The sequence below is a fragment of the Opisthocomus hoazin genome, chromosome Z (genome assembly GCF_030867145.1).
Source record: "Opisthocomus hoazin isolate bOpiHoa1 chromosome Z, bOpiHoa1.hap1, whole genome shotgun sequence".
In the NCBI taxonomy this organism is placed as follows: domain Eukaryota; kingdom Metazoa; phylum Chordata; class Aves; order Opisthocomiformes; family Opisthocomidae; genus Opisthocomus; species Opisthocomus hoazin.
In genome coordinates, this window is record NC_134454.1 from 43,847,711 (window position 1) to 43,861,455 (window position 13,745).

Below are 13,745 nucleotides of genomic sequence, written 5' to 3' on the forward strand. Positions count from 1 at the left end.
GTCATTTTGCAGGATATTATAACATCAAACACAAAGTCTTTCTTGAAAGTCAGCAGTCTCTGGAGAAGAAAGCAGTGACGAGACAATACTGACCAGCATGGCAGGGACACAACCAACCTGAATATTTCACCAGGCATCTTCACAAAGGAGGTGGCTGCTGCCCCTTCCCTGGGCATTCCTTTCATGCCTCAGAGCAGTGCTTGGAGAAGCTGGATGGTGCTGGCTGGAAAATTGATGGCTGCTGTAGCCGTCTGTGTAGAGACAGGAGTCAGCCCCAGGAAGGGATGGGGAGAGGATGGACCATGGGTGACCCGGAGAGGCAAGAACAGGTTATGCTGATGCATGGGGGGAAGGAAAGCTGCAGCAGATGTGAAGAGCAGTCAGCGAGAAAAATGCGCAGGTCAGAAGGAAAGGCTGTGAATGAACGTAGAAGGTGTGTTGCGGCATTTGTCAAGTGCCAAGAGAAAGATCTGTGAATGGCTGAGATGTAAAAAAAGAGTCTAGACACAATTTTTAAGAGTGTGGATGAGCAGGAGAGAAACGTCTCTATGTAATAATACTGTCATGTAGAAAAAAACCTCTAAAGCCAAGCTGTAGATCTAATTGATTGGAACCAAATTTCTTGCAGGTCAGCTTACTTTGTAATACAAATGTTAGATTGTCTCCACACAAAGCTGGCTAAATTTGAGTATGTTTCTGCACTGAAACAAAATAGAACAGTCATTAGCAAAATGAAAGGTGTCTGTAGAAGACATCTTGTGCTGATGAAGCTATGTGGTGGAAAATCTCATTGAGCTCATAAAAATTTTGTTTGTTGACAGTTTTAATGCACACTTCAGTATGTTATTTGCCATTCATATCCCATACAACAGTCCCATATTTTAAAATAACTGAGAAATTATTTCTAAGCACTGATATTTTGCAGTATGGGATGTACTTGTCTTAATTGTCTGACCGTCACTCCGTTTAGGAAGTGCGTAACACCTGTAGAGAGGGAACATGTTTGGGGATATTTTTATTTTTGTTCTTCTCTTTTCGAGCACAAGAGTAATCATTTGTATTGGGATCTCTGTGAAACTGATGACAGGGATTGGCATAATCATTTGTTATAGCCAGTAACGTAGCATACAGCAGTAATTCTATTTTTCCTCTGTCACTTAGCAGCCTTTGTTTGGATTTGAATCCCAGTGAATTTTTAAAAGGTATAAATTTGTTATGGAGCTTTAATATGGACTTGTGCTGCATGTTGTAATTAAGTATTTCCAGAAATGCACTAAAATGGCATTGTGTTTGTTGTGTTCCTGGGTTTGGCTGCTGGTTTTTTAAGGGGAAAAAATCCCTGGCTGTTATTTCCCACTCACTTAAAAGCTGTTTTGTGATTGTAATTCTTATTATTCAGGCTCATACTGACCACACAGTAAATAATGTTCAATTGCCTTTGATTACAAAGAAGAAAAAAACTCTTCTGGCAGTTATGTATGAGCACTGCTGTAAAATACAAGAAGAACACTTGCTAATTCCCTAATGCATTGGGATCCCACAAAATCTAAGATTCTTCACCATGTTTATCAGATTAAAATATTATAGTGTTGGACAGGGAGAGGAGTGGCTTACTGAGAAAATTAATGTTTCAGGCAGGAACAATTGTACTTATTTTTTCTGTAATGGGAAATAAAGAACATGAAGCAGCCTAATAAATCAACATTAAAGGGGTGGGGAAAGTGTGATTCTGCGACTGTAGTTTGGAATCACAAGTCTGGAGAAATGTGGGAAGCTACAAAAAACCTTTGAAAACTTGAAAAAATATTTTCGTTGTGCAGATAATATTGTCTCTAAATAAATTCCAAGAGCCCCAGCCTCGTCTATTCTAGAGGAGGGTTTTGGGGACTTTCCTGTGAATATCAAAGGCAGTTTATAGCTTCAGTGACATTTTAAACTAGACAGGCTATAGAAAGTTCAGTAGGAAAAATCCAGCACTTTTCATGCAGCCATGGTTTTTTTTGAGACGAACGCTCAAAAGACCTAATGGTGTCCTCTCTTCCTAACCACTGCTACAGCCTTTCTGTAGGTGAAGTTCAGTATACAAGTATGGAGAATATCAGTCTGTACATTTTTCTTTCATGCTGCGCCCTTTTCATTTAGGACTCATCATGATGCAGAAAAGGTGACCATAGGTTCCTTTGATGAAGAGTTCAGCTTTCATAAGGACTGAGTACAAATCTTCTGAAAAGGGAAATATTTTTCCTGGTTATGCTGTTCTCCTACAAGAATCTGTACTGCAAACTAAAGTGTTCACAGGGCTGCTAAACAGACAGTTCAGTTTCTAATCTAGAGAGAAGGGCAATGCTTGTATGGTCTTTGCATTTCCAATTTCACACTGCAAGCCTTTCCAAATCTACGGAGTCAGAACTTACGAGACAAAAACCAAAATCTCAGCCCAGGACTTTATCGAAAATAATTATATGTATCTGAGGAAAAATTAATCCTTAAAAAAAAATCTCAGCAATGCATATGACAAAGCAAAACAAAGAAGTTGGCAGTAAAGACAGACTATATAGGCCAGTAAAGTTTACTGTTTTGATGTTATCCATTTAAACAAGTTCTTCTAATGATATTTACTAAGAAAGGGAAGGTCTGAAGTACTTAATATATACAAATTCCCATAAAATATAAAAAGAGGTTCATATAATTGCTTGTGTTTTTGTTGTCCTAGCCAAACAGAGGAAGGTATGCTTATTTATGCTAGTTGATCATTTTAGCCTCAGCTCAAATAGTTCTGCTCCCAGTTTCAGGTCCTGAAACAATCATGCACACCCAAAGCACGAGTAACGCTAATTCAAGTCACAGCTGGAAAGGGGCTCGTACAGGATTCCTCTCAGTGCCAGAGGTCAGATGTAAACAATGATGAATTCCTCTTGCAAGAAGCTGTGGTCTTGAATTTCTCATCAGTAAAATGGGATGATGACAAGACTACCATTCTCCAATACCTAAGAGGATGTTTTTAAGATTATTTCTCTGCAGTGGCTAGAAATATGAATCATTGTATTTTTATTAAGATATAGATCACTTGACTAAACACGTTATTTTCTTCTAATGTACTAGAAGACTGGATTTATGGGTACCTAGTAGTGAATTCACATCCTCTGTAACAAATATTCATGTTCCCTTTTAGCTGCAATGTTTAGAATTGCTGTGTTTGTATGTATGAGAAACAAACAAATCTCTTGCAGTTGCCAGAGACCTGCTTATTTCAAAACATAAAACCTGAGCATTTCACCTAGATCAGCAGCAGGGTCTCTAACAGCCTGTGCAGGAAGTCATAATTCTGGGAGAAGAAAATTAAACTGCTGCTGTACTTGCCTGGCCAAGCGCTTGCGGACGCTCCAGGAGCAGGTTCAACGTGCAGAGGCAGGGCTCCTTGCTCCCATTAAGCATTTCAAACATCTGTCCTGGGTGTTGAAAGCTCTGTGCTGGCATCTGTTGAATAGCAGATCATTTGCAGGGTTGTACGTCATGGGCTTAGCTCATCCCAGTTTTGATAATCTCTTTATTCCCTGCATGCCTGCCGTGATCTGAGATCTGCTGACACAGGGATTTCTGCGGTTCATACTTCCATCTCAAGACACAGAATGTGGCTTTAGGGCTCATACTGCTTTATGCTTTCCTGTTTTGAATTTCACTCCCACCTGATGAGGTTAAAGCTTGACAGTTGTTTTGATATTCAAGCACTTCTTTCTGGCAAGGGTGTATTGTCACTGCTTACTCTATGGTGAGTGGAAACAAGTCTCCAAATCTTGTCGTGGGACTGGGACTCAGGAATGCCTAACCTTTAATCCCAGGTGCCGCACATGCTATCTGTGACTTGGGCATGGAAGCTCATATCACTACATAAATCTACACCTTCTATTTCCTTCTTAGCGTTGCATCTCATGAGCATTTAAATAAACTGATTTGTCATTTTGGATATAAAATATTTTGTTCATCTATCAGGCAAGAAATGTCACTTTTATGTTAAGATAGCACCAGACTTGTGAGGGAGTACCTGAGCTCCAAATTCACACACTTGTCAAATGTTTTGATTGTTCTCCTTGGATGGGTGCCCTGAGATGCATGAGGATGTGGGTTTTAATAAATACTACTATCTTTACCACCCTATTTAAAATCTTTGTACGTTCTTATCTGGTTTCGTAATCTTTATCGCATTCTTAAGCAGCTCTTTTGTCAGGAGATTGGTAATCCTGAGCAAAAGGCTCTCATATAAACAGAAATTTTCTTCATTGTCTTGTGGACCAGCTTGCAGCCTTTCCATGTGGCTTAGCTGGGTGATTTCCACAGTCTGGCCCATTTAGGGGGAGGAATCTTCTGACGTAATATATACACATGCCAGATGAGGCTTTGTAGAATACATTCCTGGGCAACAAAAAGTGTCACTGGGAGGCTGTGGTCAGGACACTTTTTCTTATGCTGGCTTTACAGAGGCACTGATTGTGGTTATCTTACAGTTTGCTTCCCAAGCCAGCATGTAGGGGACCCACATCCATGACTGTGAGTCCCAGGCACCAGGATAATACAAAAAGCAAAGAGAATTAAGAATGTTGAAGAGATGTGGCTATTATCTACAGTCTGAACACACAAATTCAAGAAATTCAGGCTTACTCTTTAGATGTCCTGAAGCAATGTGCTAGTGTTGTGGCCTGTCTGAAAAACTGACATGCTACTGTGTGTTTAAAGACTCACTGTTGCAAAGCCTACAAAGACCTTCACATTTTCCAGTTACCCTGTAAGTGCTGTTAGAAAAGCGAAGTTAAAAGGATATAAAATAATTTCTCTGACAGAATCCAAATGTAGGTCATGAGATGCCAGTTGTTACAGAAGCAAGTGGGCAGCAATGAAAAAAGAATAAAATCTACCTACCTACTAGATTAGATGCAAAAGTGTCTTTTACTTGATATTGTCCGGCTGATAGCTGATTGTGATGCTTCACACCTGTACAACTTAGTCTGTGGTTCTGGGGTCAGTTCTTATATATCTACTTTCCATTTATAGGCAGTAGAAGGGATTTGGGAGATCATGATTTTTTTTGTAATGATCCAAATGTACGCTATGTGCCTGTAATAATGTCCCAGCACTTAATCAGGAAAAAGTTTCAGACTTCCGAACGATTTTATGCCCCTTCCAGGAAAATGTTGATGACTCTTCTGATGGATAGGTGTGGCTATCACCTGACCAGACAGTAAACAGAGTCAGCTAACAACTACTTTGGTGTTGGGCTAATGGTTAACACATTGCAAGGCAGAAAAACTTTTTTCTCTGGGTGTGGCAGTGTTTAAATGCCAGAATAAAGAATTTTATATATCACATGAATTTACCACTTCCTAATGTGCTTTACACCATCAACTGATCTGATTGACTGTGTGTGATGAATGTAACATATCATGTGCTCTCATACAGTAGTAACCAGTGATAAGTTTAGGAGTGAACCAAGTTTTTCCCACCCAGTTCCAACATTTTTTGAAGGATACTATGACAAAACTTAGCTTTGAGTCTGCCATTCCTGGCTATAACGAACTGATTTTTTCAAATTAATAGTTGTTCTGTTTATGTCTTTGCCATGCTAAGAATACTGCCTCCTCTATCTTTCACAACAAGCAGAAGTATGTGAGACATGAGGGAAATGCAACAAAGATGAAAACGATCAGCTGGGGAGTGGCAGTAAGCATAAGTGCATGGGGGTCAAAAAGAATTTGAAAGCTGGACCTCAGTATAAGTAAGCAGTTTGAAGGAAGAGGGAGCACAATGAACACGAAATGTAAAAGAAATTAGAAGAACAGATTTTTTTTTGCATAAGAAAGAGGCATGAATAAAGAATGTGAGAACATGGAATAAGGTTGGAGAAGAAAACAATCCAGTAGGTAAAGATGAGAATAAAACAAGGAGGTGGAAGGAAATGAGCATAACGACATGAAAAGAAGATGAGAAGAACAGTAGCATCGAGTTTACATGATTCTAGTTAATTTCTGCAGAATGGTGAGTGATTTTATAAGTTCCCGGCAGTAAGGTGAAAGGAGGAACTGAGAGAGTTTTGTCTGAAGATGTGAAAACTCAAATAGGCTCCCAACAAGCCTGGGATTTCCATCTTGTGTTACATTTAAGGGTCTGCCTTCAGAAAGCGAAGTGGAGATTCTGAAGATAAGTACAGCAAGTCCTAAGTAATTCAGATGAGAGAGTAAGTGAAGGCCTTCCCTGAGAGAATTTTAACAACCCCATATGCTGCTCCCTATCGTCAAGATAGGAATTGTCATGTCATTTAGTTTCTTCTCACCTGCTAGATCTTACAGAAGTGCCATCTTTCCAGCAGGAAGAACTGCAGAAGGGAGGCTGGATGAGGGACCCTCCTACCCCACGTTTTCCCAGCAGGAGAGGCAGAGGCACGGCAGCACGGAGGGGAGCCGCTCATGCTGAGAAATGAGGTGATGGAGCTGGGGCAGTGGGAGATATCAGTTGGTTCTCTCAGCTTGTGGGGGTCCTGGGCTGGCTTTTTCTTACAGCAGCTGGAAAGAAACCCTTGCTCCTTGCAGCTCCCAGATCTTCGGTAGTTCATCCAGGGCTCAGAGGACGACCACCTGGGGCGCTGGCTTCTTGCTCTAAGCATAGGCCTTCCGTAGCCACCACGGCATTCACCTAAATCAACCGGACTTTAATGAATCCAGTGCTCATGACCTTTCTCACTCCACATGACTCAATAGGCCATGGAAACCTTATGCTGGAGCTGCCCTTTTCTGTTTGGCAAATATTGACTTTTTTTCACCTGTTGTTTCTTCCTGAGCCCACAACAGCAGAGCCGAGGTTTTCACGGAGCCCTGAAGGCTGACTTGTGGAAGAAACCAAGGGTGCTGCAGAAATGAGCCTCATGCTGGTGTTGTGACAGTGGGCAGTGATGTTCTCCATTTTGCAGATAAGGAAACAATGCATAGGCCTGCCCTTAGACAGGAAATACAGGAAATGTAAAAAACACAATGAGGAAAGAGGCTGGAATAGGATCTTGGTCTCAGCCAGGGCAACTATTCCCCGCATTCATGGCCGCAGTTGGGACAAAGGCATTGCAGGGCTGCTGGGGTACGTAGATGTGCACATGTGTCTGGGGGGCTTGAAGAGCAGAGGTTCAACTGGCAACCTTGAAGGTCTTGCTAAAGCAATTCAAGCAAACATTTTCTAAAGCTGAAATTAACTTGAGTCTGCCCTGTAACTGTCTGATGGCTGAGAAGTGTCAAATCATCCTCCATCTGAGACTAAAATATAACAATCAACCTCTATTTTTACTGTTCATTTCATATCACAAATTATTTTGCAACAAAAAGTGAAAATGACATTGGAAACTGAGATTCAAAGTTGGTAATTTTGTAGTTTAGGAGGAGAAGCCGTGGGGGTGATTTTATGTAAGCTGGCTTCCCCTCCCGAACATAGCTTCGTCAAAGTGCTTTATTATGTTATCGCTCATGCTTTTGTACTGTTTTCTAATATTGTACTGACTTGTCTGAATCACTCTGAAAACTAAGGCTGCCTCCTTCTGAGACAAATCCAGGGCTCATTAAAATTCATAAACAGGCAGCCAAAAGCTTTGAGCGCTTTTCCATTGACACTGAGAAATGCAAGTGTCCTTATTTATCCTGATAGCATATTATTTCAAAGGGTGTCCACATCCATAGGCAACTGGGTTTTGATTGATAACATTTAGGGCTTGCTGTGAAAGAAATGGATTTTCATTAAGGAGTTCTGTGACACAAACTAGTCAATGGTATCTCAAATCAGCACCTTCTCAGTGTTTAATTGCATTCTTTTGGTATGAAGAAACTTCGCGTTAGTATTAATTGCAAATCTATGCTGACACACAGCAGCAGTCTGATCTGCTCAGGTAGCACATGTGTATACCTGAGACTCTGTGCATGGTCACTGCTGATTGCATGAACTTTCCTCATTTTGGGGGAGTAGTGGGGGAAGGAGAGAGATAATTGCTTGTCTCTGCTATAGAGTCTAGCTGAGCTCATGTTACACAATTTAATGCCAGTAGTGAAGTATATTTGGACACTGCACTCTTTATGTTTGTCATTCTGCCAAATATGCACTGGGAATACATATATTTCTCAAAAACAATTCTGAAATTCAATTAGAAAAAGGAAAATTCATATGCTTTATTCAAAGCTGAAGATTGAAAAATTTTGACACAATATAATCTCAGAACTATAAGAATTTAAATATATTAATTGGCAGCCACATCACTGATAATCAATCAGGAGGCCTTCGCAGGGCTACAATATGGCAAGCATTTAAAACTTCAGCAGATAAAATCAACGGGGGTAACATGTTTGCTTAGAAGTGTGTGTAAACATCTAGGATATACTCTTCATTAAAAAAGCTGCAGAGTCAGACTTCAGTGGGCAAAGCTAACACTGCAAATACACTATAACATTAGTAATTTATAAGTTTGCCTTCATTTTGGTGAATGTCTTTCAAAGTATCACAGAAATGCAGCATACAATATAGATATCAATATAACCTTCTAATTAAGAACTGACATCTATCTGTAGCTTAAGATTGTCCTAGAACTAGTGTCTTAGAATTAAAATACTCCTTGGTTTTAGGCTGAATTCGTTTATCCAGAGAATTTGGGTTGTACGTGCAACAGGAGATTTTTTCTTGCTATCTGCTCAAGGTAGAGGAGATTCTGGTGAGAACTGGCATACTTGTACTTATATACAGCAGTGGAATATCTTTCTAGACAGACCTTTTTTAAAAGATGGTAAAAATTTTAAGATCAGCTAGTTTCCTGGGATGGCCACAATTCAGGGTAGTATGATTTACATAATAAAAATGGAATTATGTATATTTACATTTAATTTCAGCAGCATACTTCCAAAAACACAAGCCTAAATAGTACCTCTACACTAGCTCTTCAGATCTCTGGAGTCTGCCCTGACCTTCCGTGGTATGTTGTATAGCAGCAAAATGTTTCTTGGACGTGCTCCCCTCTATGAATTCTGAGAGGTAACAAGCCAAAGTGTTAAACTTGTAAGCACAGCATTTAAAAACACTGCTGTTGATGATCATAGAAACTATGTTGTTTATCACCACTCAGAAAATGCAGATCATAGATAAATGCAGAATACAAGATTTGTTATGAAGAAACTATACATAAGATGAAGTTACTTTTTTTGAGTCTTACCTTTTATAACAAGGCTCAAAGCAATCCCGTTATAGCATGAATTACACAGTAGATTTGATTGTGGCTTGTTTTTGTAAAAAGCCTAGCAAACATATGTTACTCATGACTTTTATTAAATGTGTCTTCAAAACAGCAGTAAGTACATGACAAGAGTACTTTGCATTTGAAAGCTATATGCCTTCTAGATTTGATGTATGAACTTAAACCCATCCAACAGAATTTTTGTAACCTTGTGTTTGGTAAATCAATATAAAGATAGTGACAGTTTTTAGTAAATGGGCTTCCAGCCAGTTTGTCAAACAGGAATGTTTGTACTTATTTATCATAGCTGGTAGCCAAATTCGTTCTGGTTCTCAGTCACAAAGTTGTGATTTCCAAAGTAAATCTTGTTACAGGCTATGCATCATCAGAAATATTAACATGGTTTTGATTTTCAGTATTGTTAAATCCGTAAAAATTCTCAGCGTTTTACCCGGATCTGTCTAGTCCGTTCACTGAAATGCCGAAATGGATTCAGGAGGCAAAATAGAGGCTCTGAGTTCAGAAGTTCTGGGCCTGATCCAGACCCACTACTCTTAAAAATGTTTAGCCTGGTGAGGAATGCCCTTTCCAGTAATTTTCACTATGACTGCCTCCAGAACACTTGGAGATCTTTTGCTTTGATATCTGGGATGAATAGTATCCAGCCTTGGACCAACCAAGTTGCTGTTTTCCATGTAATACAGCCTTGTAAACAGAAGTTATTTTAAGTCAATTGTATATTAGCTCTGTGAAGTCGGTGAATACTTGATGAAATGCTTTTTCCTTACTGAAATATTCATGAAGCTAATTTTCAACAATCAACAAAATCGAGTCATGTTTTTGAAAAAGGAAACAACATCTTTCCATATCTGCATGTTGAATACAAATCAAAAAAACCTTAAAATAGAATTGATCAGATACACTTTTTGTATTTGCTCCTGATTTGATGAGAATTTGGAGTTCCAATCAGCCAGCAAGTGAATAGCTTTTTTATTATTACTTTGATTTCAGTTATCAGCCATCCTCTTTCTGGAGTGAGTATGTGGTACTGAATTTGATACTGAATCTGGAACACAAGCCTGGCCATAGCAGGCACTAATATTTCTATGATGGATTTAATTTAATCTAGTTCTCTATTTCAAAATCTTATTATGGTTTCCGATTTCATGCACACACACACAAAAATTAACTAGTTTCTAAGAAGGTACTCTGGTTATTATTTTCATGCTGTCTAGGGGAAAACCTGAACCAGTATTTTACCAGTATTAAGTCCACTGAAGTCCATCAAATCACTGCAATTTGGCCTAATCACTATTTTGGGGGTGGTGTTTTCAGTTGCATGTTGTATCAAATTCAGGCTGAGAAGAAGTTTAATTTGTAAAGGATTCTTTCTATATGTAATTTTTGGCTTTGAACTCAGGAACATGTTTTGAACTTTCAGAATCATGAGATCTGAAGAAAGACCACAAATGCCTTGAGCATAGCTCCTGTAGCACCTCTCATTTTAAATGAGCAACCTAGAGGTTGAGACAATGTCTGTTCTAAAGGAGAAGGGTGCACAACTGCAATTATGTGGCATGGTTTGGAAAAATGCAGAGTGGCAGCCAGGCAAATGGAGAGGGAAGAGACATGGGATGGTGACATCCCTATCCACTTGGCGACGGAGCTTGGGTGGCCTGGGAAAAACAACCCACGACCTTACATAATGCACATAACCTCTCCACACCGTGCATGCTGAGAAGCAGGCATTTGGAAGGGCCGCATGGCAAAAATCACAGCCTTACTGCTGAGCAAGTTGCTTGGTAGAACTACCAGGAAAGTTCACAAAAAGCAAGATGCTGGAAATCCTGCCCGTGCAGGGAGCCAAAGCATGCTATTCAAGCACCTGGTTCTTCTGTTCCCCTCAGATTCGCTGTTTGGGGCTGTCCCTGGAGTCAAGATGCAAGTAACTGTTTAGAAAGGACTCAAAATTAGGCTGAGGGAGGAGGAAGATGGTAGCTGGGCTTCCCTGAAGCAAAGTATCGAGTAGTTGGAGTGTTCGCCTAGGAAACAGGAGAGAGAAGTTACTTGCCCTCCTCAGCCTGAGGCTGTCAAAAACCTTTATCTCCTATCTCTCTCCTAGGAAAATGCTGTCAGCACCAGGCTAGCTGTGAAGCTGGCTGGAAACAATCCCCGCCCTTCCTGTGTAAGCTTTTATCCTGCAAAACGAGAAATACAAGAAGCATTAGGAACAAGAAAAATACTGTAAGAGGATACTGTAATGTGACTTGATGCCAACGCTGTGCCACAGCGAGCTCTGAGTGCCCATGGTAATGTGCATGTCCCAGAGGACTTGGGCAGAAACACAGCTTGTTCTTGAATTCTCATCACTTCGTTCAGCAGGCAAGTTTGGCACCAAAAAGATGGGCAGTTCTGGCCATCCACAGGGTTGCTGCTGCAGGTACCTGGGAATGTGGGAATCAGACAAGGCGCTGGGCAGCTCCAGACTTCACTGGCACTGGAGCTTGGGAGGTTCAGAGCTGAGGCCCTGAACACAAACAGCAGAGTTTCGGATGTTCTGCCTAAATCCTGATACAGGAATGGCAGTTCTCCAGTGGATCTGGCTGTGACTTCTTAAAAATTGTGTGATTAAAAATTCATTCAAGTGAACAGATTTTTTTAAAGAAAGGGCACTTCACCCTCCTTAGACTCAAACCATTTTGCTTGTAGAAAAAGCTAAGTTAGAATATGAAACACCTTGGGAAATAGGAACAAAATGTGCCGGCCATAGAAAGAGCCCTCATTAAAAACCAAAACAAAACAGAAACAGTCAGCAGTGAAATGGTCAGGTTAAACAAGACAAGGATAAAGCTAGTTTGTCCCTCTTCAGACTTACAGTTCACACATGATATATCTGAACAGGCTTCGGGGGGGGAGGGGGGGGCTACTTGTTAACTTCACTGCTTGCTTAAATAGCTGACCTTTTTCTCACTTGGCAGGATTTCTAAGTATCACTTCTTTATGCAGATAAACTGTTCTTTTGGCTAACTTGGTTCTTCTTTCACAACTGAAATATTTTGGAACAGATACAAGCACAGCATAAACCTGAGCATGCCATAAATATAAACGTAATTTAGAAAAAGCACTCCTGGTTAGACTGAGTCAGCTGCATTTTAGTTTGTTGATTGTGTTAGTTCTAGTGGAAACAGACAGAAAACACTAGCACATTAACAGGGAGTGAAGAGAAGAAATAATCTGGGTCTTTCAGAGGCAGTAAAGTGCAGTAAGGCAAGAGGCTTTCAACACATTCCTACAAGAACCATCTTTCTTCCACTGAGAAGACTGGGGGCTCTGAGTGTCTTGTGTCCATTATGGATCCACAACTGTTGTCTGATTCTGCAGTTGTATTTTACTGAGCTCTTGCCTGCAGTGCAAGATGTAACGTATGTTCCACAGCCAGACAAACCTGTTTTTGTTCACTAACAGAACAGTGAATTGCTTCTCTCATTCCTTCTTTTGAATATGTTTTGGTTTTTGTTTGATCCTGTGTTTGTTCGCATACTTGTATGATACTGTTATTATAAATGGGTACAAATGTCCTTATTTACAGAACTAACGTGGCAATGTCAGTCTCTGGATACCAAAGTCTTGTCCGCATGTGGAAATTAAGAAACATATTAATGTGATGATATACTGCCTTGTAACTACTCCATACGTAGACATACTTATCCTCCACTGAAAGTGTTTCTTTTTAATTCAGTATCCTCCGGAAGCAGGTTAAACTAAGAAGTAAATACACACCATTTCTATTTACATTGAAAGTTCACGAGGATTCAAGTGAAATGTAAATTTAAAATAAGATATCTTCTAAGCATTTATACAAGAGAATAATAGGAATGTCTTGTTCAAGTTTGATTTAATCATCTTTAAAACTGGATTTAAAAAAATGTCTTTTTTCATTGGTAAGTGTTCCACATTAAGTTATCCAAGAGTAAATCTGGAGTATTTATTCCCAGAGAAAGATATTTGCATAACTTCATGTGTGACAGTATTTTAGTGTAGAATAAAATATTCTGGTTTATCTATTTTAATCTGGACTATCTCCCACATAAAAAGAGTCGATGATTTGGCCCCATTTTACCCCATTTACCTATAAAAATAGCGTGAGGAAGCCAGATAACTGGTGTAATCCTGATAGATGATGTCAGCTGTTAGTTGACTGGTTTCTGCAAGGAATGCCTGATCCTGCTCTTGTCATCCTCATCCTGGCAAGATCTCTTGGCATAATCCAGGGTAATTTTGCCTGTGTGAGGTGTCCGGATTACGGTCTGTGATTAACCGCATCCCTGAGCTGCCTGCCTGAATCCAGTTTGTATTCTGTTGATGGCTTGCTGCTGCAGTATACAGAACGCTATAATGCACGGGATTTCAGCCTTTAGTTGATTGTTCTCTGAACCTTTGTTAAAAATCAGCCATTTATGTCCTGATTTAGAGTCTAGTCCATATTCTGCATATCTTCGGCATA

General features: G+C 39.9%; 1 protein-coding gene across 3 annotated transcripts in view; it reads left to right on the plus strand.

The window, feature by feature from the left end:
• NFIL3 (nuclear factor, interleukin 3 regulated) overlaps positions 1-13,745 on the plus strand; it is an 86,240-nt gene that overhangs the window by 19,097 nt on the left and 53,398 nt on the right. The window contains exons 2-3 of one of the 3 annotated variants that reach the window (XR_012761971.1): positions 6,356-6,470; positions 6,579-9,053. The exons of 1 other annotated variant lie outside the window; for it this stretch is intronic. The gene's annotated coding sequence lies outside the window, so the exon portion shown is untranslated. Of the gene's footprint in view, positions 1-6,355; positions 6,471-6,578; positions 9,054-13,745 lie in introns of those variants that run through there. One more of the 3 variants, XR_012761970.1, reaches the window with a different exon arrangement.